At 48.9% G+C, this 22,615-nt stretch overlaps 1 protein-coding gene across 1 annotated transcript in view; it reads left to right on the top strand.

Annotated features, from left to right (window-relative positions):
* Nucleotides 1–22,615, top strand: part of OCSTAMP (osteoclast stimulatory transmembrane protein) — a 58,877-nt gene that overhangs the window by 118 nt on the left and 36,144 nt on the right. The window lies entirely within an intron of this gene.

The raw sequence follows: 22,615 nt of genomic DNA, 5'->3' as shown, positions 1-22,615 counted from the left end.
ACTGATTATTGATAATAATTCATGTAAAATTGTCTATTTATCTATTTCATACTATCTATCTCATATCTATCTATCTCATATCTACAGTAACTATCTGTCAGATATATAAAGATAAGAAGAGGCACACTCTATTAATAGGCAAAAAGTATGGACTTTATTAGCCCATGTTTATTATGAGATTTTAAATCCAGGAGGCTTGCACCGTGAGTTTTTTTTGCATATTTTTGCATTTTGTGCTGCTTCATTCTTCTCTATTTGTATATGTCTATCTATCTTTCCATTTTTCTTTCATACCTGTATATATAATTATGTGTCTACCTCTGTTTATCTAATTCATATCAATCTACTAAATATATGAAACACTAACAATTATATTTTATAATAAATTCTCAGTGTTGCACTTACCACTTCCTATTTGCCAATTTTTACTAGATTTCCTATAATTGTGTATCATTGTGGGATAAATTACATTATAGTTCCTCTAATGATTCCAGTGGATCAGTTGGGGATCTCCAACCTGGTAGTGACAAATATTAAATATTCAGAATGAATATGTGGCGCCCAGGTGATGGGGACTACTCGGCGCCCGGGCCTTGATGCCTGGACTTGGGGGATGTCGCGGTGGTCGGCTCCCGGGCCCGTACCCTGTGGTCTCTCTTAAAAAAGGGGGGATAATTATATACAAGTTCGTGATGCCACCTGTGGTGTCAGGTGAGGGTCACCAGAGCTGCGGCAGTCCGCTGAGGCCGGTGTTGTGGCAGCTTAGATGGTATCGCTCCCCACAGGTGGAGCAGGGCCTCAGGGCAGCGTAGGAGGGGGGGATGCAGGACAGAGGGGACCCAGCCGGGACAGAGCAAGAATGGGAGCACACAAGAAAGTCACTTCTGTACCTTTACTGGTGTTAATTCAGGAACACCCCGGAGCACTGTAGGGTGAGGGGTGCACGTCCGGATTCTCCCCAGTGAGCGGGTGTACGGCCTCCTGTTTCTTGCCTCTGTAGTAAGTTTCTGATCTGCTTGGAGCTAGGCCAAACTTGGTTTCTGTCCTGCACCGGCTGACCTTGTGGTAGGGCCTTCTTTTGGAGAGCACTCTCCCAGCTTGTGGGGCCTGCGTGACTCCTGGCTCTGTTATGTATCAGCTCTTGGGTGATCCTGGAACCTGAAGTCTTCCAGGGGTCTCCGGTTGTCTCTACAGGGGGATATACGGCTCTGTAGACGCGGACCCGGTGTCCGGCATATGTTTTCTTGGGTGAGCTGGTAAAGCTCCTCTGCCCCCAATGCTATTCACTCCTCTAGCCTTCGGCCTGCTCGGGCCCTCACTAGGCTATACACACTGGCAGTTAGTTGGCTGCCTCTTCTGCCGCTCTCTGAGCGTCGGCCACGCTCCTAGCTCACGAACCTGAGCTCTGTAGACTCGCTGAGAACTGCTCTGCTCTCTAGCAGGCTAACCGACTGTTCTGCTCTGTTCTTAACTCTGGAGCAGACTGAGCTCCACTGCAGACTGACTTGTTTCTGTGTCTCACTCTGCAGTAACTGCTGAATCACTGAGCTGCCTAACTCCACCCTCCGTATTTATATCCCTATCCGGGCTCCCTCTGGTGGTCTGAGGTAGGTTGGAGGTGTGTGTATGCTGTGAGCGGCCTCTTGTGGAGAAATCCTGTAATGCACCCCTCTAGGATCTGTGGCACTCATGCACAGCAGGGTGTCACAAATAAACATAGCCAAACCACAATACCTCCCAGCCAGGCTGAAATAGAGTGGAGCTGTAATAGCAGATACAGGCCATAGACAATACAGGTGCTGTGTCTGGAAGGAAGTTGCTGTGTTATGGTAATTGTATATATCCCCTAGTAAGATATCATTACAACATCATTTGGTACATAATTTCACTTTTTTGACATTTAGTTCACTCAGATGTAATATAGTTACAAATTTAACTTCATAGGAAATCCTGTTGTAATTTTTTACCGCTATCTATCTATCTATCTATCTATCTATCTATCTATCTATCTATCTATCTATCTATCTATCTATCTATCTACCAGTAGCATAGCTACCGGGGAAGGGCAGAGGTTGCGGTGACCCCGGGCCCTGTGTTCAGAGGGACCCACCATGGGGCGCCCACCCTAACCTACGCTAAGTCAATATACTTAAGCAAAGCCATGGCTGAAAAGCGCTCCCTTTTCCCTGTGCTCCAATGCATTCACATGAATACATCTGAGCAACACTGCAGCACTGGGAGCTAGGGGAGTGCTCGTCATCTCCGTGCCCCGACATGCAGTGGAGTGATGAGGTCGCACACTGCTGAACTCATCATCACTCTGCTGCTGTGATCACTGAGCCACAGAGTGGCAAAGGACGCCATCTTGCTTGTAAATTATGGGGCAATGTGGAAAATTGTGAGAGGGAGCAGTGTGGGGGTGGGTGGATCAGATGGAGAAGTGTTGGGACAGTACGGAGAGGAGGAAGCATTGGGGACAATATGGTAATATTGGTAGCATCTGAGGACCATATGGAGAAGTTGGACTGTGGAGGGATTGTATGGAGAAGTGGGGGCACAGTATGGAGTAGTGGGGGACAATATGGCAATATGGAGGAGTGGGGGGCCATATGGAAAGGTGAGGGACATTATGGAAAATTGGGGGGACAGTATGGGGAAATGGGAGCATAAGTGGACCGTATGGAGAAGTGGATGTACAATATGAATAAGTGGGGGGACAGTATGGAGAGGTGGGAGCGTAGGGCACAATATGTTGAAATGGGGGAACAGGAGGGAGAATTTGGAGCGAGTGGGGACCATTTGGAGAAGTGGGAGTGTAAAGGGATTGTATAGAGAAGAGGGGAAGAGTATGTAGAAATGGGAGCATGGGGGGACAGTATGGAGAGGTGAGAGCATGGGAGACAATATGGAGAAGTGAGGGCACAGTATGGAGAAGTGGGGGAACAGTATGTAAAGATGGGACGATGGCAGAATTGTATGGAGAGGTGAGACCTTTGGGGACAATATGGAGAAGTAGGGGCACAGTATGTAGAGATGGGAGTGTGGGGGGACAGTATGAACAGGTGAGAGCGTGGGGGACAATATGGAGAAGAGGGGACACAGTATGTAGAGATAGGAGCGTGGGGGGACAGTATGGAGACATGAGAGCTTTGGTGACAATATGGAGAAGTGGGGGCACAGTATGGAGAAGTTAGATTCATGTACTGACAGTGGATCTGGTAATGGATTTATGTACTGATCGTGGTCCTGACCGTGAACTAATGTACCAATCCACAACTGATCAGAGGTTGTCACCCGCCTGAGGCGGTCACATTTCTGTCACTGGTTCCCTACTGTGGCTGTCACCCTGCTGCCGCTGTCACCCGGCTGCCAAAGTGGGAAAGGTAAGCGCCTTATAGAGCCGAAAGTTATAAGGACTTTTATTGTATATGAGGGAAGTTAATGTGAAGCCACAGTATCTTGTGTGTAGTATGCAGAGGAGGAAAAGTGTATTCCTAGTGCTGTATTGCTGTATTCATCTACTGACGGTGGTTCTGGCTCTGCATTCATTTACTAATAGTGGTTCTGGTGCTGCATTCATGTACTGACGGTGATTCTGTGTATATGAGAGCTGTGGGCCCATCATACTGTGCATAGGGAAGCTGTGAGACATTATATTGTGTATAGGGGAGCTACAGGACCATCATACTGTATATAGGGGAGCTGTGGGGACTTCATACTCTGTATAAGGGAGCTATGAGTTTACTATACTGTATTTGGAGGAGCTATATATTTGGGGACCCAGCGGGCATTATTAAATGTTAAGTGGGTACTTAAAGGGGTTTTCCCATGAACAAAAGTTCTTTCTAATAATTGGCTGTGTCTGACCATGTATGGAACATACCACAGCTACTGGGCAGGGGAGGAAGCAAAATAGTATACAAACATTACAGCAGGGGATCACAGAGGATTCATTTTCTGAGGTAAAATCTTTCACTGCCTGTTTTTAAACAATAATTTACCTCACAAAATGAATCCACTGCGATCCCCTGCTGTAATATCTGTATACTCTTTTTCTTCCGCCCCTGATCAGGAGATGTGGAATGATCAGACCATGTTCCGGCACGGTCAGACACAGCCATTACACAGTACACAGCAGGGGCACATTTATAAGATTATCTCAGCACAGGAACATTTTATTTAAACACATCCAATTGTAGAAGTTATTATCATTCCAAGATCTATTGATTAAAATGAACTTTTGTTCGTGGGACAAACCCCTTTAAGAAGCATTATTGTTAAAGGGGCATGCAGAGTATTGTAACCATCAAAGGGGCAAAATGTGGACACTTTTCTAGGGCATTTGCACAGTGCATTAATCTCTTCAAGGGAGCAATTTTACCATCTAGAGGGTACACATGAGGCGTTATTACTTTGTAAGGGGCACAGTGGTGGGCATTATTATGTGGGGCAGTAAGAGGAGCTGTGTTTTTATACCACACAACAGGTGCAGTAATAGGGAGACATATGGCAGCAGCGACTCAGTATTGGGGTATCAGCAGGATGAGGAGTTTGTGCAGGTTGGGAATAGATGGAGATGGTGCTGGAAATGTGAGAAGTTAAATGTGTTTTCGTTGTAATGTCTGCAGATGAGTCGTGACTGGAAGAAGTCGTCATGTCGGTCTGGGCCAAATGGAAAAGACGGGAAAACTAACAACTACACCACAAAGAATGTCAGCTGTAAGTCACTATATATACCGTTACTGTAATTACTTGTATGGTCTGCAGGTCTGGTATTTACCACTATATGGTAACCATATGGTGGTAATATCATTGTTGGTCTTTGTGTAGAGATTTATTTTCAGTAACAAAGTATTCATCTGCTGAGGTTCCTCTATACCCACGGTCAGGGTTCACCAACGTAGTTGTATCTGGTTAGGGGCTCACTCCGATGTTTCACGCAGAGCTGTGGAGTCGGTAAGCCAAACCTCCGACTCCAACTCCGACTCCTCAATTTCCATGACACCGACTCCAACTCCGACTCCACGACTCCGACTCCCTCATACACGGCTCATGTTTAAGTGGTAAATTTACTGTAGTGTAAGGACCGGGGGTCCGAGAGAGATCCAGTGAGTCACAAACTGAGACAGAGACAGAAATAAACAACACTTTCTTTACTAAAACAGGGATTAGACTAAAATTCAATATTGAATGAATCAGTCTCAGGTTCTGCCTGGGACACTGTCTCTACTAAATACACACAATCAGCAAAAGCTGAAATCACTGTGCCAATCTCAAGGTTTCCAGCTTATGTGAATTATTCTAGTGATCTGGAAAAATGTTACCTAAACACAGTGTCAGACTAGTGAGGGCGGTATATGGAGACCCCCTGAGATGGCACAATGAATACAATCCTACCACTATGAACAATAATAATGCATGAAACTATATCAATTGCTCTTATACCCTTATTATCAGGATACCCGGGTATCTTAAAGGTATGGTACCGTTAACCTCAGATGCAGTCTATCACAGGCCTGTGAATCGCAGTGGCTGCAGCTAGTCCCGGAAAACTTTGGCGCCAAAACAAAAACAAAGTTCACAAAAACAGCAAAAATTCCTTGTCTTGTCGGCCGATGTCGAGCCCACACACCGGGGACTTTAGTCCTGTAGCCTCAGATTAAGGTCTGGGAAGATCTCTTCACAAAGTCTTGTCAATATCCTCTCAGTGGAAATGGCACCAGAAACCTTCTTTCCTCCCGAAGTCTCTCACTCTTATCCAGTACACCAAGCACATGCTCCATCACAGAAATGGATTCCTCGGTACCTTCTTTTATCACTCGACACGTGACTCCTTCAGCACAAAGTCTCTAATCCACTCACATGGACTTTCACAAAACTCCACAGAGCCACACAGCTTTCTACAGCTCAGCACTTGTTCATAAACAGAGAAAGGGGTAAACAAACTCCACAGGGAAGAGTGTAAAGACAGTGTCTTGTTGCAGCTCCTTCTCACAGACTTCCTGTCTAGACTGTCACACATCAGACACTCTTAGAACACACACAGTTTCTTGCACTGCCCCTCCTCTGAGCTCAGCCAGGCAAAAGTCACAGGGTCCTAGTGCTCTCCTGCTGTTACCACATTTCACACTCTCACATGCCACCCCACTAGAGGTTGGCGTCCTCGACACACCTCCCCACTCAAAGTCGTCTTGTGCATAGCGTTGTGGAGGTATACCCACCGTAGCTCGAGTAGTTCTCCTGAGACCCACCCCAACAGGCTCGGCTCCCGAGGGAGCAGAAGTCTCTTCAACGGGATCTCCCTCCTGAGGTGTGGCGCCCTGTGCCACATCATGCGGATCAGTTAACTGACCTGATTCCCCGTTCTCTGAAGGACATACCACATTCTCAATACTCTCTCCACACGGGGACAGATCGATCGCAGGGGGCAAGTAAGCAGGCGCGGTGGCAGACCCACCATCAAATTCAAGAGCATTAGGGATGCTCACCCCTCGGGACACGGCCTGTGGTTCCGGGGAAACGGGGATGGCATCTTTAAACCAGCACCGTTGTAGCATGTTACGATGAAGATTTCGGGATGGTCCCCCTGTCCCCACCGGTTCGACCTCGTAGACTGGAATCTGAGGGCTCAGCCGTTTTTTTACCAGGTATGGCATCGCCTCCCACCATTCACTCAGCTTTCCGAACCGTCGTTTGATTCTCACCAACACTCTATCCCCCGGGGAGAAAGGCTCGGTTTGCATGGGGCGCGTGTCCCTATGGGTCACCTGACTGAGTCGATCACCCACCACCTGATACACCACCCTGAATCGCTGCTGGTGTTTCCGAACCCATTTTGATGCGGTCCAAGGGGGATTGGAGGAGGGATCTGGCATGCTCAAATCCTCAATGTCCTGCCCTGGCCTCCCGAACATCAACATGTGTGGTGAGTAGCCAGTAGTGCTGTGTACTCTATTATTGTAGGCCCACATCAATTCGGGAAGATACTCAGGCCAGCGTACCTGTAGTTTTCCCTCCAACGTTCTCAACATCTGCAACAGAGTCCGATTAAAGCGCTCACAAGCTCCGTTACCTTGGGGATGGTAAGGTGTCGTTCTCGACTGTGTGACACCATACAACTGGTACAGCTCCTTCATCAATGCCCCCTGAAAACATGCCCCTTGATCCGAGTGTATTCTTTGCGGACACGCAAACACCTGAATGAAATATCGACACATGGCTTCAGCCGCCGACTCCGCCGTCTGATCTCTTGTCGGCACTGCTACAGCATACTTGGTGAAGTGGTCTGTCATTACCAAGCAATAGGAATACCCAGACGTTGAGTATCCTATCAGGACATAGTCAATCATGAGCAGCTCTAAAGGAGCGGAAGTCTTAATAGATTGCGTGGGCGCCCGCTGCTCAGGGCTCTTACTGAGCCAACAGACCCGACACTGCCGACACGCCTCTGTCACCATCTCCCCCAATTCAGGACAATAGAGGACTCGCTGTAGCCACTGGAGTGTCTTTTCACTCCCAAAGTGGGCCCCCTTCTCATGCGCCTCGCGAGCGACCACCTGACCCATCCCCATAGGAATTACTAGCTGGTACCGGTGCTGCAGCTCAGATGGCAGGTACACCTTACGGTACAAGAGGCCCTGTTCCACGCACAACTTGTCCCACTGTCGCAGTAGTTTCACTTCTTCCACGGACAGCTGAGCCTTTTCCTCTGCACGCGGCCAGACCCCTTTTTGTACCCAACTGCGCACTAGTGCAATGTCAGAGCAATCGTTCTGGTCCTTCGCCCAATCCGAGGGTGTTTTTCCCAGAACACACGGCATCCCTGACGCCACCCCACTTGAATGTACCACACTTCGGAAGATAGGTACCTGCCCCAAGTCAGGGGTTTCAGTGTCCTCAAGCTGGTCATCAACATTTTCCCCCGAGGACCCAAGGGGCACCCTTGAGAGTGCATCCGCATTTCCGTTTTCCCGCCCAGATCGAAACTTAATTCGATAGTTAAACTTAGCAAGGCGAGCGATCCACCGCTGCTCCAACGCTCCCAGCTTTGCGTTTTCTAGGTGAGCCAGAGGGTTATTATCAGTCATGACCAGCACCTCAGCTCCCGTTAAATACTCGGCAAAGCGTTCCGTCATCGCCCCCACCAGGGCCAGTAGCTCTAGGCGAAACGAACTGTAGTTAGCTGGGTTGCGTTCAGTGTCTCTTAAAGACCTGCTGCCATAGGCGATTACTCGCTCCTGACCATCCTGCACTTGTGCTAGTACCGCCCCCAGCCCATGCAGACTGCCATCGGTATATAACAGGAAAGGGGAATCGAACCGGGCATACGCTAACAACGGAGCACTCGTTAGGGCGGCCTTCACCTCCTCAAATGCCTTTCGCTGCTGGGGTCCCCATGGGATGGGGCGATTTTGGGGACCTTGTGCCGTCCCTCTTAAGAGCTCATTCAGGGGATTCACTACTTGTGAAAACTTAGGTACAAATCGCCGATAGTACCCCGCTAAACCTAAGAAGGCCCGAACCTCTCGCAGGGTACGGGGGGGTGGCCACTCCTGCACAACCATGACCTTACTGGTCGCGGGCAGAACCCCATCCAGAGTCACCACATGACCTAGATACTCAATCTGACTCTATAACAGTTGGCACTTCTTTGGTTTTATTTTTAGGCCATAACAACTGAGCTGCCGGAGAACTTGACTTAACTTCTCAAGATGGTCTTCAAATGAGGCCCCGAACACCACAATGTCATCTAGGTATATCAGGACTGATTCAAAATTCAGATCGCCTAAGCAATGTTCCATCAGGCGCTGAAAAGTTCCCGGGGCGTTAGTGAACCCGAAGGGCATCTGGTTGAATTCAAAGAGCCCCATTGGTAAGACAAACGCCGTCTTGGCTTGATCTTTTTCAGCCATTGGTACCTGCCAATAGCCACTTGCTAAATCCAACATCGAGAAATATTTGGCCCGACCCAATGCCGACAGAGACTCTTCTATGCGAGGTAATGGATATGCGTCCCTTACCGTGTGAGCACTCAATTTGCGATAGTCCACACAAAACCGAAGGGTCCCACCGTTCTTCCGCACCAAGACCACAGGGGCCGCCCAGGGGCTTTGACTTTCTCGGATCACTTGGTTGTCAAACATACTGGCCACCATGCGCTTCACCTCTTGATAGAGCGTTGGGGGGATTTGACGATAACGTTCCCTAATAGGAGGAGTATCCCCTGTGGGAATATCATGCTCAAGCATCCGGGAACAACCGAAATCCTCCGCATGTCGCGAAAAGGTCTCTTGATGTTCCCACAAGACCTTCTCCAGCTGCTCCAATTGCACGGGGGTCAGTTTCTCCCGATCCACTCCCATCTGGTCCATGATCACACGACCATTCCATTCTTCGATAGGACATTCGGTCTGGCCTACTTCGACCGCGAATGTCCAGGAAGACTGTTCATCTGGGCGAAGTTCAAACACTGTCTTATCAGGCACCTTCCCTGCTGGCATGAACAATTCAAGCAAAATGGTCCCAGCAGGAATTGTAACAGCCTCATTTAAAACGTTGATACATCTGACTGGCACCCGTCCATTCTTCACAATCGCCAGAGACCGGGCCACATGCGCCTTGGCGAACGAGGACTTCTCTGGGGCTGGCTCGATGAGTACTTCAAGCCCATTTAGTCTCTGCGCAGCCCCCACCAGTAGCATTAAGAGTTCTTCATGCCGGGACGCTAGAAAGATCGTGGTCCGCGACGGCACTCGGACCAGGCCCACCCGACCCCCAGGGACCGCACTCTTCAAGAGATCGCAACTCAGCACTAAATGGTGTAACATTCTCTGGGTGGGTCGATGGTCGGTAGCACGCGCCCAGTATCGGGGTCCCTCACTGGCATACATCTGATGATTTAAATCTCGCAGAACGTTCATTCCGAGCGTCACCTCCATCCCTCTTCTGGGAGGGTGGTCCATCAGCACTATCCCTTTCTGAACCAGCTCTTGACCAAACATTTTCAGTTGCATCCACACGATCCCCTTCACCGTCAGTTGGCCATTGTTAGCGGCTGTAAGCCTTATCACTCGGCCGTCCTCGGGAACCACGAGTTGACGGAAGTGCCTTTCGTACACCTCTAAGGGCATTATGGTACATTCGGATCCTGTGTCGACCAAGCATCTCATCTTCCGCCCTTCAAACTCTGCTTCCAGCACTGGACTGCATGTGAACAAATCTTGTTCTTCCCGTCGAGGGCTTTGTGGGGGGTGGGCCGCTGCTACTCACCCTCTCATGGCAGCGGCTGGGAGTTTAACGCCGGCAAAGGAGGCTCCGGGGCTGCAGACGTCCGGCAGTACCGGGTGATGTGTCCCCGACGCCCACACCTCCAGCAGGTGACTGCTCCTCGTTGACGAGAACTTGGATCATTCGAGGAGGGCGACCTGGAATACTGTGGAACCACCATTCCAGAGGACGGGGTGGGTGGCCCTTCCGTAGGAGTAGGGACCGGCCCAGCTCTGAGTTTAGACACCTCCAGCTTTAGCTCCTTCAGTTCGGCACGCAAAGCCTGTACAACGTTTACCAGTCCACCCCCTTCTGAAACTGGCGCCAGACCTCCTTCCAGCTGTGCACTGTCCACTGACCCCTCGGCCACCAGAGTAGACTCTTCCTCCCTTTCCACCACGGCCCGATAAATCTGCCAGAAGGATAATTCCGGGGTAGCTCGGGACATCTCCATTAGTTTGTCTCGAAGGAGTTTATTGGCTAACCCCGTTATGAATTGATCCCGGAGTAAGCGGTCTACCTCTCGGAATGCCCCCATGGCCCCTGGGTCTAGTCGCTGCACCTCATTCAACGTTTCCTGTAAAGTGTTTGAGTACTGCATCAAAGTCTCACATTCCCTTTGGGGCCGATTGAAAAACAAGGAACGAAGCTGGGCCACACGAGCCCGGCCTCCTGAACTCCCCTCTAACAGCTCCAAGATTTTCTCTAACGTGCTCCTCTCTGACTCTGGACGTACCATCACCATCCGCCTAGCGCCGCCCTCTAGTGCATTTAGTGCCAACTCTGCCCGTAATGCGGGGGCCAGATTACACATCCGCAGCACACTCCGAACCCTCTCAGCCTAATCCTGCAACGTCATGTTATGCCCGTCGTATTTCGGCATGTGCTGGAGTAAAGCTCCTACCGGCACATATCCTCCCACAGTCGTCGCGGCTGCCAGGGGTTCCGCTACCAGCGGGGGGGCTGCTGGTGTGGCAGAGTCATTTCTTCCCTCGCCTCCGTCCATGACAAGCACTGGATCCTGCCGACTACGCCAAAAATGTAAGGACCGGGGGTCCGAGAGAGATCCAGTGAGTCACAAACTGAGACAGAGACAGAAATAAACAACACTTTCTTTACTAAAACAGGGATTAGACTAAAATTCAGTATTGAATGAATCAGTCTCAGGTTCTGCCTCGGACACTGTCTCTACTAAATACACACAATCAGCAAAAGCTGAAATCACTGTGCCAATTTCAAGGTTTCCAGCTTATGTGAATTATTCTAGTGATCTGGAACAATTTTACCTAAACACAGTGTCAGACTAGTGAGGGCGGTATATAGGGACCCCCTGAGATGGCACACTGAATACAATCCTACCACTATGAACAATAATAATGCATGAAACTATATCAATTGCTCTTATACCCTTATTATCAGGATACCCGGGTTACTCAAAGTTATGGTACCGTTAACCTCAGATGCAGTCTATCACAGGTCTGTGAATCACGGTGGCTGCAGCTAGTCCCGGAAAACTTTGGCGCCAAAACAAAAACAAAGTTCACAAAAACAGCAAAAATTCCTTGTCTTGTCGGCCGATGCCGAGCCCACACACTGGGGACTTTAGTCCTGTAGCCTCAGATTAAGGTCTGGGAAGATCTCTTCACAAAGTCTTGTCAATATCCTCTTAGTGGAAATGGCACCAGAAACCTTCTTTCCTCCCGAAGTCTCTCACTCTTATCCAGTACACCAAGCATGTGCTCCGTCACAGAAATGGATTCCTCGGTACCTTCTTTTATCACTCGACACGTGACTCCTTCAGCACAAAGTCTCTAATCCACTCACATGGACTTCCACAAAACTCCACAGACCCACACAGCTTTCTACAGCTCAGCACTTATTCTTAAACAGAGAAAGGGGTAAACAAACTCCACAGGGAAGAGTGTAAAGAAAGCGTCTTGCTGCAGCTCCTTCTCACAGACTTCCTGTCTAGACTGTCACACATCAGAGACTCTTAGAACACACACAGTTTCTTGCACTGCCCCTCCTCTGAGCTCAGCCAGGCAAAAGTCACAGGGTCCTAGTGCTCTCCTGCTGTTACCACATTTCACACTCTCACAGTAGCACAGATTAATCTCAGCTAAAAGTCTAGAGCCTTAGATCAGGAATAGGACGGACATTTATAGGACATTTCATAACTTTCCCAAATTCTTATGAAAAAATATTCCCAAAACTGCATTGAACTTCTGTACCCAATTTATTATATATTTTAGGAGTTGGAGTCGGTCCATTTTATACCGACCCCGACTTCACCAAAACTGACACAGACTCCAACTCCACAGCCCTGGTTTCACGCCCTCTGAGCTGAACCCCTAGCTACGCCCAATTTATCTATCTATCTAAAGATAAGAAGAGGCATTACTCCATTAATAGGCAAAAAGTGTGGACTTTATTAGCTCACGTGGCCATATCTATCTATCTATATAATATCTCTCTATCTCTCTCTGTCTGTCTGTTTGATATCATAGAGAAGAGATGTACAGTGGTGGCCAAAAGTATTGGCACCCCTGCAATTCTGTCAGATAATACTCAGTTTCTTCCTGAAAATAATTGCAATCACAAATTCTTTGGTATTATTATCTTCATTTAATTTGTCTTCAATGAAAAAACACAAAAAGAATTGTCCTTAAGCCAAATTGGATACAATTCCACACCAAACCTAAAAAAGGGGGTGAACAAAAGTATTGGCACTGTTTGAAAAATCATGTGATGCTTCTCTAATTTGTGTAATTAACAGCACCTGTAACTTACCTGTGGCACCTAACAGGTGTTGGCAATAACTAAATCATACTTGCAGCCAGTTAACATGGATTAAAGTTGACTCAACCTCTGTCCTGTGTCCTTGTGTGTACCACATTGAGCATGGAGCAAATAAAGAAGACCAAAGAACTGTCTGAGGACTTGAGAAACCAAATTGTGAGGAAGCATGTGCAATCTCAAGGCTACAAGTCCATCTCCAAAGACCTGAATGTTCCTGTGTCTTCCGTGTGCAGTGTCATCAAGAAGTTTAAAGCACATGGCACTGTGGCTAACCTCCCTAGTTGTGGACGGAAAAGAAAAATTGACGAGAGATTTCAACGCAAGATTGTGCGGATGGTGGATAAAGAACCTCGACTAACATCCAAACAAGTTCAAGCTGCCCTGCAGTCCGAGGGTACAACAGTGTCAACCCGTACTATCCGTCGGCGTCTGAATGAAAAGGGACTGTATGGTAGGATACCCAGGAAGACCCCACTTCTTACCCCGAGACATAAAAAAGCCAGGCTGGAGTTTGCCAAAACTTACCTGAGAAAGCCTAAAACGTTTTGGAAGAATGTTCTCTGGTCAGATGAGACAAAAGTAGAGCTTTTTGGCAAAAAGCATCAACATAGAGTGTACAGGAAAAAAAAAGAGGCATTCAAAGAAAAGAACACGGTCCCTACAGTCAAACATGGCGGAGGTTCCCTGATGTTTTGGGGTTGCTTTGCTGCCTCTGGCACTGGACTGCTTGACCGTGTGCATGGCATTATGAAGTCTGAAGACTACCAACAAATTTTGCAGCATAATGTAGGGCCCAGTGTGAGAAAGCTGGGTCTCCCTCAGAGGTCATGGGTCTTCCAGCAGGACAATGACCCAAAACACACTTCCAAAAGCACTATAAAATGGTTTGAGAGAAAGCACTGGAGACTTCTAAGGTGGCCAGCAATGAGTCCAGACCTGAATCCCATAGAACACCTGTGGAGAGATCTCAAAATGGCAGTTTGGAGAAGGCACCCTTCAAATATCAGGGACCTGGAGCAGTTTGCCAAAGATGAATGGTCTACAATTCCAGCAGAGCATTGTAAGAAACTCATTGATGGTTACTGGAAGCGGTTGTTTGCAGTTATTTTGGCTAAAGGTTGTGCAACCAAGTATTAGGCTGAGGGTGCCAATACTTTTGCCTGGCCCATTTTTGGAGTTTTGTGTGAAATGATTTGATTTTTGCTTCATTCTCTTTTGTGTTTTTTCCTTGCAAGCAAATTAAATGAAGATAATAATACCAAAGAATTTGTGATTGCAATCATTTTCAGGAAGAAACTGAGTATTATCTGACAGAATTGCAGGGGTGCCAATACTTTTGGCCACCACTGTAGGTAAGTATCTTTGAGAGAATAGAACACCATTATAAAAGGATATGGATATACAGTATACACTAGACTTGCTCTACTACATCATTCAAACACTCAGGATATAGACTTTGTAATTTATAGATCCAATAAGATTCTTTTGAATTTCATGTTTTTCTTTATTAAACATATCATATGTGGAAATCAAATTGGAAGTGAAAAGTCGGCGCACGCATGCTGTAATTGCTATACAGTGAGCATCTTATAATCAGTACTCAGCGAGCATGCTGTAATCTCTGCAGAGAGCATATTATAATCACTTCTCAGCGAGCATGCTGTAACCACTATACAGCGAGCATGCAGTAATCACTATAAAGCAATTAGGCTGTAATCACTACACAGCGAGCATGCTGTAGTCACTACAAAGCAATTAGATTGTAATCACTATAAAGCGAGCATGCTGAAATCACTACACAGCGAGCATGTTATAATCACTGCTCAGCAAGCATGCTCTAAGCATTACATAGCGAACATGCTGTAATCACTATAAAGCGAGCATGCTGTAATCACTATACAGCGAGCATGCTGTAATAACTACTAAGAAATTGGGCTGTAATCACTACAAAGCGAGCATGCTGTAATCATAGAAGGGCATGAACTGTATAAAGATAGGCCCAAGGACGGTAATGGAGTAGGTAGGGGTTAAATAAAGTGCGGGAAAGTGAAAAGGACTGGACTGTTCATATGGGTGTGGACAGGAGGTTATTTATAGGGTGGTTTGGTGCCAAAAGGCTACATCAGAATGTCAGCTTACCTGAATAACACCATGTCAGGTCTGGAGGAACAGATCCGGGCCTGGATCGAGCGGGAGGGCCTGGGCTGGCTGCAAGATTTCCTGGAAGGGATGCAGCAGGCAGTGGGAGCGGAGAAGGCTCGAGGAGAGGTGAAACCATCCAAGCGTGGCAGGCCCCAACACCATGCAAGAGCTCCAGAACGCCTGATCCCCAGTCCAGTGTTCAGGCAGTGGAGGTGCAGCGCGCAGGGTGAGGACATCAGGAGCGCCCGTGCAGGACATGTTACCCGGTACAGCAACTATCAGGGACGCAGCAGTGAGAAAAAGCCGACAGGCAGAGGGAGAGCTGGGAAAGCAGCATCAGTCCGCAGCAGAGGAGCACAGGACAACGTGCACTGAGAAATAAGCGATTCAGCAGATATAGTGGTCTGCAGGCCCGGACTGCTAATCTGCCTTATCGGGCAGATGCCCTGTGGGCTGGTCTGTTAGGTCATAAAATGGACTGCCTGGCTACTGTTGTCGGTGTACCATTGTGTATCAGTGAATCATGCATTCTGTGTGGAGTCTGTGGTTATCTGCTTATCTACTTATTTTTATGGTAGATAAATAAACAAATGACTGGACAACTCAGAGTTCTAAGAGTTTAGGATGGGCAATCCAGACACAGATTTGAGTTTGAAAATCTGGTCTTGTATATTATGCACTAAGTAATAGCTTCTAATGCCTCTAACCGCAGAGTTTGCTCTGAAGAGTTTGTCATTGTCAGAACAGTCATTCACACATGTATCATTCCTCCAGTATTCACTGGGAAAATACTAATGTGGTTACAAAATTACAATGTTCATAAAGCAGAGCTGGGCTATGTTAAGGTGGCAATGGTTCCAGAAGTGACAAGGTGCCAGGCTGAGACTGTGCATATACACACACTGCACAATACCACTTCTCCTGTCCTGTATATATACACTGCACAGTACCACTCCTCCTGTCCTGTATATATACACTGCAGGTCTTTTTTTTATTGATAGAATAAGTACAGTACATGACAGAACAATAATACATTACAGGACACCAAACATATGAACAAAACAAGACGACAAATCACAGAAAATAGAAACAAAATAAATCCCCCCAGGAATATATACATATACTGTACAAGAAATAAATATTATAAAACCTATAAAACCCCCGGCCCAGCTTCATTCATACTACTATATACAATCCCACACAACGCTCACACTGTCCTATATACACATAAAACACCGTCCTATATACAAGATTATATACAATAAAACACTAAACCTAATATAACGTATATACAACCGGAAACTAACACTAACCTACTGGTCCCACTGCCTGACCTTAGTCACCCCCTTACCGCACCTCATTCACACCACAGAAAACCAAAAATAACAATATATACAATAGTGACATGAACAATTTTAAACCTTTTTTTTTTTTTTTTTTTTGCTTGTTTTGGAATTTTTTTTTTGGAATTTTTAACATATATATAAAACACAGACCTACAACAACTATCCCGCCACCCCTGATCCAGCTTTGGCCACAAAGTTCAGGATTACTCCGAGCTAGGATCAGGCCCCAAAGTTTTTCCCCAGGCGGGGCCTGGACCAGGCCAGATCAGTCCTCTTATCACCGCCGATGAAAACCCCCCCAAATCCCCCACCCAACCTAACTAAAACCCCAATTATACATTGTATACAATATATACAGAACACAACCTACACACTCACCATCCAAGGCTCAAGTTCGATGCCTGCAAACCTTCTATTCAAGCAGGAATACAAAACAAAAATCTAGGGTGGAAAGACATCAGCCCACCACCAGGATATAGGAGTACTACCGGACTAAGGCACCCTGAAGGAAAAGCCCCTCCAGAGACGGGCCACCCTCCGGGCACCCAGTCTTTCATACTCCAGAGAACGTACCTTCACCAGGTCACCTAGGATGTTCCTACAGACTTCATCTACATGGAGGATTTTACTCTGCGTCGAGACTAAAACTCGTGCGTTCCACGTGAAATACCTGACCACTGCGCTGACTATGAATAAAGTGTCTCGGTCCCTTCTCCCAAGGTCTCCGAACGCTCCATAGGCCCACCCGGCGTAGGACAGAGTAGCCAGCCGCGGCCAACCAATGGAAGCCCCCACCCTGTTGTACACCTCTGTATTAAAGGGACAATGAAGCAGGAAGTGCTCCATGCTTTCCAGCACGTTAGCACAAGCCTCACGGGGGGCAATTCCTGTCCTCGGAGCTCCTGAACTTCAAATTGTCCCTCACATACAGCTTACCATGGAAGCAGCGCCAAGTCAAGTCCCATTACTTCTCGGGGATCCTGCTAGAATTTAACAAACTCAACCCAACCTCCAGATCCCGACTTGGGCAGTCTTTGAGGGCCAATGGACTCTGAAAATGAGAAAGCAAGACCCTCATATTGAGGAGTTTCCTCAGGAGGGACCTCACCTCCCACATTCCCAGACCCCACTGGCGGATCATTTTCAGAACCGGGGTAACATAAGCCGGGAGATGCCCGTGTGGTGTGCGAAGATCCTTCAATCTTCCCCCTGTCTCCCATTCCTGGAAGAAAGGCTGAAACCATCCCTTGCAGGAGAATACCCACGGAGGAGCCCTCTCTTTCCAGAGGTTTGCCACGTTCACTTTCAAGAAGGTGTTCACTAGGAACACCACGGGGTTCACCATATTCAAATCCCCTAGTCTCCTCGTGCGGTAAGTGACCTCCCGCTTGACTAGGTTGAGTCTGTTCCCCCATAACATCTGGAAGAACAGACTGTAGACCCGTGTCCAGAGAGGCTCTGGCAAGACACAGGCGCTGCCCAGGTAGATTAGCAAGGGGAGCAGGAAAGCTTTGCACAGGCCAACCCTTTCCCTCAGGGTCAAAGACCAACCCCTCCATTGGTCCACTCTTTGGGCGACACCTTTGATTCTGCCTTCCCAGTTTTTCGTGGGGTAATCACCCTGGCCGAATTCAATGCCCAGGACTTTGGCATGTTCTTGGAGTTCGGGGAGGGTGTCCGGAAGATCAAACCCGGGATCTCCGCCTCCCAGCCAGAGACTCTCACACTTATCCTGGTTGACCTTGGACCCGGATGCCTCCGAGTAGCGCTCCACTTCTGACATCACCACCACTGCCTCCTCTTGCGAAGAAACAAAGACGGTGACATCGTCCGCGTAGGCCACCACCCTCAGGATAGCCTCCGGCGCCGCCCCGCCCATCCTCACCCCCGCCAACGGTCCACAATCGATCCTTCTGAGGAAGGGATCGATTGCAAACGCGTAAAGCAAAGGGCTAAGAGGACAGCCCTGACGGACACCGGATCCTACCACGAAAGGTCGTCCAATCCACCCATTCACCAGAGGGAAAGTCTCAGCCCCTGCATACAAGGTCTTAAGCCAGTCCACAAACCCTCCAGGCAGACCATACCTCAAAAGAGTGGACCAGAGGTACTCGTGGTTAACCCGATCAAAGGCTTTTGCCTGATCCAGGGTCAGCAAGAACCCCTTCCAGAGGCCCGCCCTGCCTTGTTCCACGGCCTCTCGGACACCTAGAACAGCACTAAAAGTGCTACGGCCAGGAACGCAACAGTGCTGAACCTCCGAAAGGAGCCGGGGTGCAAACTTCACCAGCCTGTTGAAAAGTATCTTAGCCAAAATCTTCCTGTCCACATTGAGAAGTGCTATGGGACGCCAGTTCTCAATGCGTGACGGATCCTTAGCCTTTGACAAAATGATCAAAGCTGACCTCCTTAATGATCTCGGCAGAGTGCCCGAGGAGAGACACTCGTTAAACACCTGAGTCAAGAGGGGGACCAAAGAGTCCCTAAAGGTCCTAAAGAACTCGGATGTTAAGCCATCCGGACCTGGCGACTTTTTGGGCCTAAGCCCATCGATCGCCAGTCTCACTTCCTCTTCTTTGATCGCTTCTGCCAAAACTCCCAGCGAGAGGTCAGCCCCTGGCTCAGGAACAGATTCAGCCAGGAAAGCCGACATCCCGTCACGATCAAGCTCCCTCCTTCCCAAGAGGTGCGAGTAGTAGGAACTGACGACCTCCAAGATCCTTGATCTGGACCTTCTCAGGGCCCCCGTACTGTCCACCAGCCCCGTCACTATCTTACTATTCACTGACATCTTACAGTTTCTGTAAGGGTCGGGCGAGCAGTACTTCCCGTAGTCCCTCTCGAAAACCAAAGATGCGTGCCTATCGTACTGACACCTCTTCAGCAAGGACTTCACTCTGGAGATCTCCTCGCAGCTACCTCCAGTCGAGACAAGATGCTCGAGTTTCCTCCTCAGGCTCTGATACAGGCGATCCCTGTTCAGGCTTCTGAGGTTCGAGAGCTGCCAGAAGAATCTCGCCACCCGATGTTTGAACATCTCCCACCACTCTGACTTAGTGTTACTTAGGCCCAGCAATGGTACCTGGCTCTGAAGAATTCCACAAAGACCGTCTTACAGCTTCTTCCTCAAGGAGTGACGAATTCAGCTTCCAATAGCCTCTTCCCATCCGAGGAGTCTCTGTAACATTCAGAGAAAACATAATCAAACAGTGATCGGAGAACTCCACCTCCACAACCGACAACGGTGAAGAGACGGCCTCCTCCTTCAAATAAAACCTGTCTAGCCAAGACCTGCACTGACTACCTCTAAAAAAGGTGAATCCCGTGTCGCCCGGGTTGTGCTGGATGTGGACATCCACCAGGCGAGCCTCACTCACTATCCTGTTTAACGCGACGCAGTCATAAGCCAGCCGGTCTCCGGAACCTCCTCTATCACAGGATCTCGTGACATTGTTGAAATCCCCTCCGAAGACCACCTGCCGACTCGAAAATAAAAAAGGTTTTATCTTCAGGAAGAGACATTTGCGGTCCCACTTGGACTGGGGACCATAGATGTTAATGAGCCGAAGCTCTTGTCCCCCCATGGAGACATCTAGGATCAAGCATCTCCCCATTTCTAATTCGATCACTCGTCTGCATTAAACCGATGGGGTCTTAAAAAGGCCCATGCCTCCACTCCCGCCTTGCTTTATGCAAGGTTGATATATCGGTCAACCTGGTCTCCTGCAAAAACAAAATGTCGGCGTCAAGTTGGCCGAGAAAATGAAAGGCCGTGTACCTTGCCGCATCTGACTTTATGCTGCAAACATTAATAGTTGCCAGCGTCAACGGGGTGGGTGCCGCCATCATGATTGATTGAATTTGATAGCCTTTTTCTTCCCACCACTGACAGTCCCAACCTCTTCCTCCGATAATGACGGGTTTTTAGTGCGCTTAAGACAAACAGACTCATCCATTCTCTCCTTACATACATTCTTGCCCTTGTCTGGTGGTCCTGGGTTAGTCGTCCCCCCAGAGGGCTTTGTATTTGCCCCCCGAGAGGAAGACCCAGCCATCTCCTGAGCCCCAACCACCTTGTCCGCAACCTCCGGCCCTGGGTCCCCACTTCCCCCCTCCAGAGTGAAGTCCTGGAGAGCCCCGAACCGGTTGGAGAGATCCACCAGAGGGGGGGCGGCTGAACCCTCCAATGGCGCTTGGATCACGGCCAGAGAGTCAGAGGGGTCGCACTCCAAAGAGGCAGCTCGAGACCTGGTCCCCCTCCTACCTCTGGCCGTTTTCCTGTTACCCTTTTTCTTTTTCTGTGACCACTCCCCCTCTCCCTCATCTAGACTGTCACCAGAAGAGGGTTCCTGGGAAGACTTGGCATCCTCTCGCTCTTCCCTTTCAAGTCTCTTGACTTCCTCGCTCAATTTGCTGTCTTTAGGATCCTCAGCTGCAAGTGAAGTACCTGGGTCAGAGTTTAGGGACATTACTCCCTGCCCCCTGTCCCCACGGCGCTGCTCCTGCCGCCTGATGGTGGATGGCGGCAGCTTGCTCCTCACCGGTTCCCTGACTCCCCCGCCCCTACTGGTCCCTTCACCGGCAAGATTAGTCCCGGATTTCGCCTGTCCCGCACTCGCCACTTTCAGGACCGCATTGGCGAAGGAACGCGGACAGCGACTGAACGGGTGACCGAGGTCACCACACAACTTACACCTAATCCTGCGACAGGCAGCAGCAAGATGACAAAGGTCCCCACACAGTGCGCATTTCTGGGTGGTACACTGCGCACTGAAGTGTGTGGGGCTACCGCACCTGTGACAGACCTTAGGCTGCCCCCGGTAGAAAATCAAGATCCTATCCCTCCCCAAAAAGGTTGAGGAGGGGATATGGGTAACAGTGTTTCCCGAAGCCTTCAATCTCACCATGAAGGTCCAGGCCCCTGACCAGATACCATGGTCATCCAGATTCTTTTCAGGAATATTGGTGACCTCTCCGTATCGACTAACCCAGGTCGTAATGTCCATACAGGAAAGCGACTCGTTACTAGTCAAACGGTCACCTTCCTGACTGAATCTTCGCAGGTTATTGCCAGGGGAAAGAGACCATGCCATTCGGGGCGACTCCGAGCCAGCTCATGGCGAGACCAGAAAAGCTCAAGGCCCTCCGGTCTCACGAAGCTGACATCGAAGTAGGAGGTCCCGTAGGGATGGATCAAGGCAAAGATGTCATATGCCCCAAAGCCCACCCCCAGCAGGAGCTCAACCATCTTCGACCTATCAGGACAGGCATCCTTGCTTACCCACTGGAGACAGACCACGTTCCTACGGTTACTCCTCTGCCCCGTTGTCGGCAGAGACCAGACAGTCTCTGCCCCTCTATCTCGGAAGGCTGAAAGACCATGTCTCTCTATCCAGAAAGACAGATCAACCTCCTTCCCCTCTACAGTGATGGAGCTCTCCCCTCTCCTCAAGGCGTCCAGGAGCTGCTGCTGCTCTTGCAAGTCACCATCCCCAGGGCCACCAGACGAGGGCGCACTACTACCCCCAGCACTGACAGCTCCTGAATAGCTTTGGGCTGAAGCCCCCGCCAATGCTGGGGGGGCAGCGGGACCAGCGCCTACTTCCCCCCCACCAACACCAGTGCTGCTCCCACCATTCACTCCCCTACTACTCACACCATTCGCAGGACCATTACTCCCATCATTCACTGCACTACTTCTCCCACCATTTGCTGCATCACTACTCCCACCATTCATTACACCACTACCCCCAACATTTGCTACACCACTACTCCCAGCATTCATTCCACCACTACCCCCACCATTTGCTGCATCATCATTCACTGCACCACTACCCCCACCATTTGCTGCATCATCATTCACTGCACCACTACTTCCACCATTCCTACTACTCTCACCATCTGCTCCACCATTACTCCCACCATCTGCTCCACCATTACTCTCATCATTCACTGCACCACTACTTCCATTCCCTTTACTTGTCACCCCATTACCTCTGCTGTTCTCTGCACCTTCCACAGTCACCTCCATTCCTTCCTCCCTTGTGTCTGGTGTCTCTGCA

Source organism: Phyllobates terribilis, unplaced genomic scaffold (assembly GCF_046119375.1).
Source record: "Phyllobates terribilis strain yellow unplaced genomic scaffold, ASM4611937v1 Scaffold_5__5_contigs__length_657084704, whole genome shotgun sequence".
Lineage (NCBI taxonomy): Eukaryota > Metazoa > Chordata > Amphibia > Anura > Dendrobatidae > Phyllobates > Phyllobates terribilis.
This window is presented reverse-complemented; position numbering and strand designations above follow the sequence as displayed.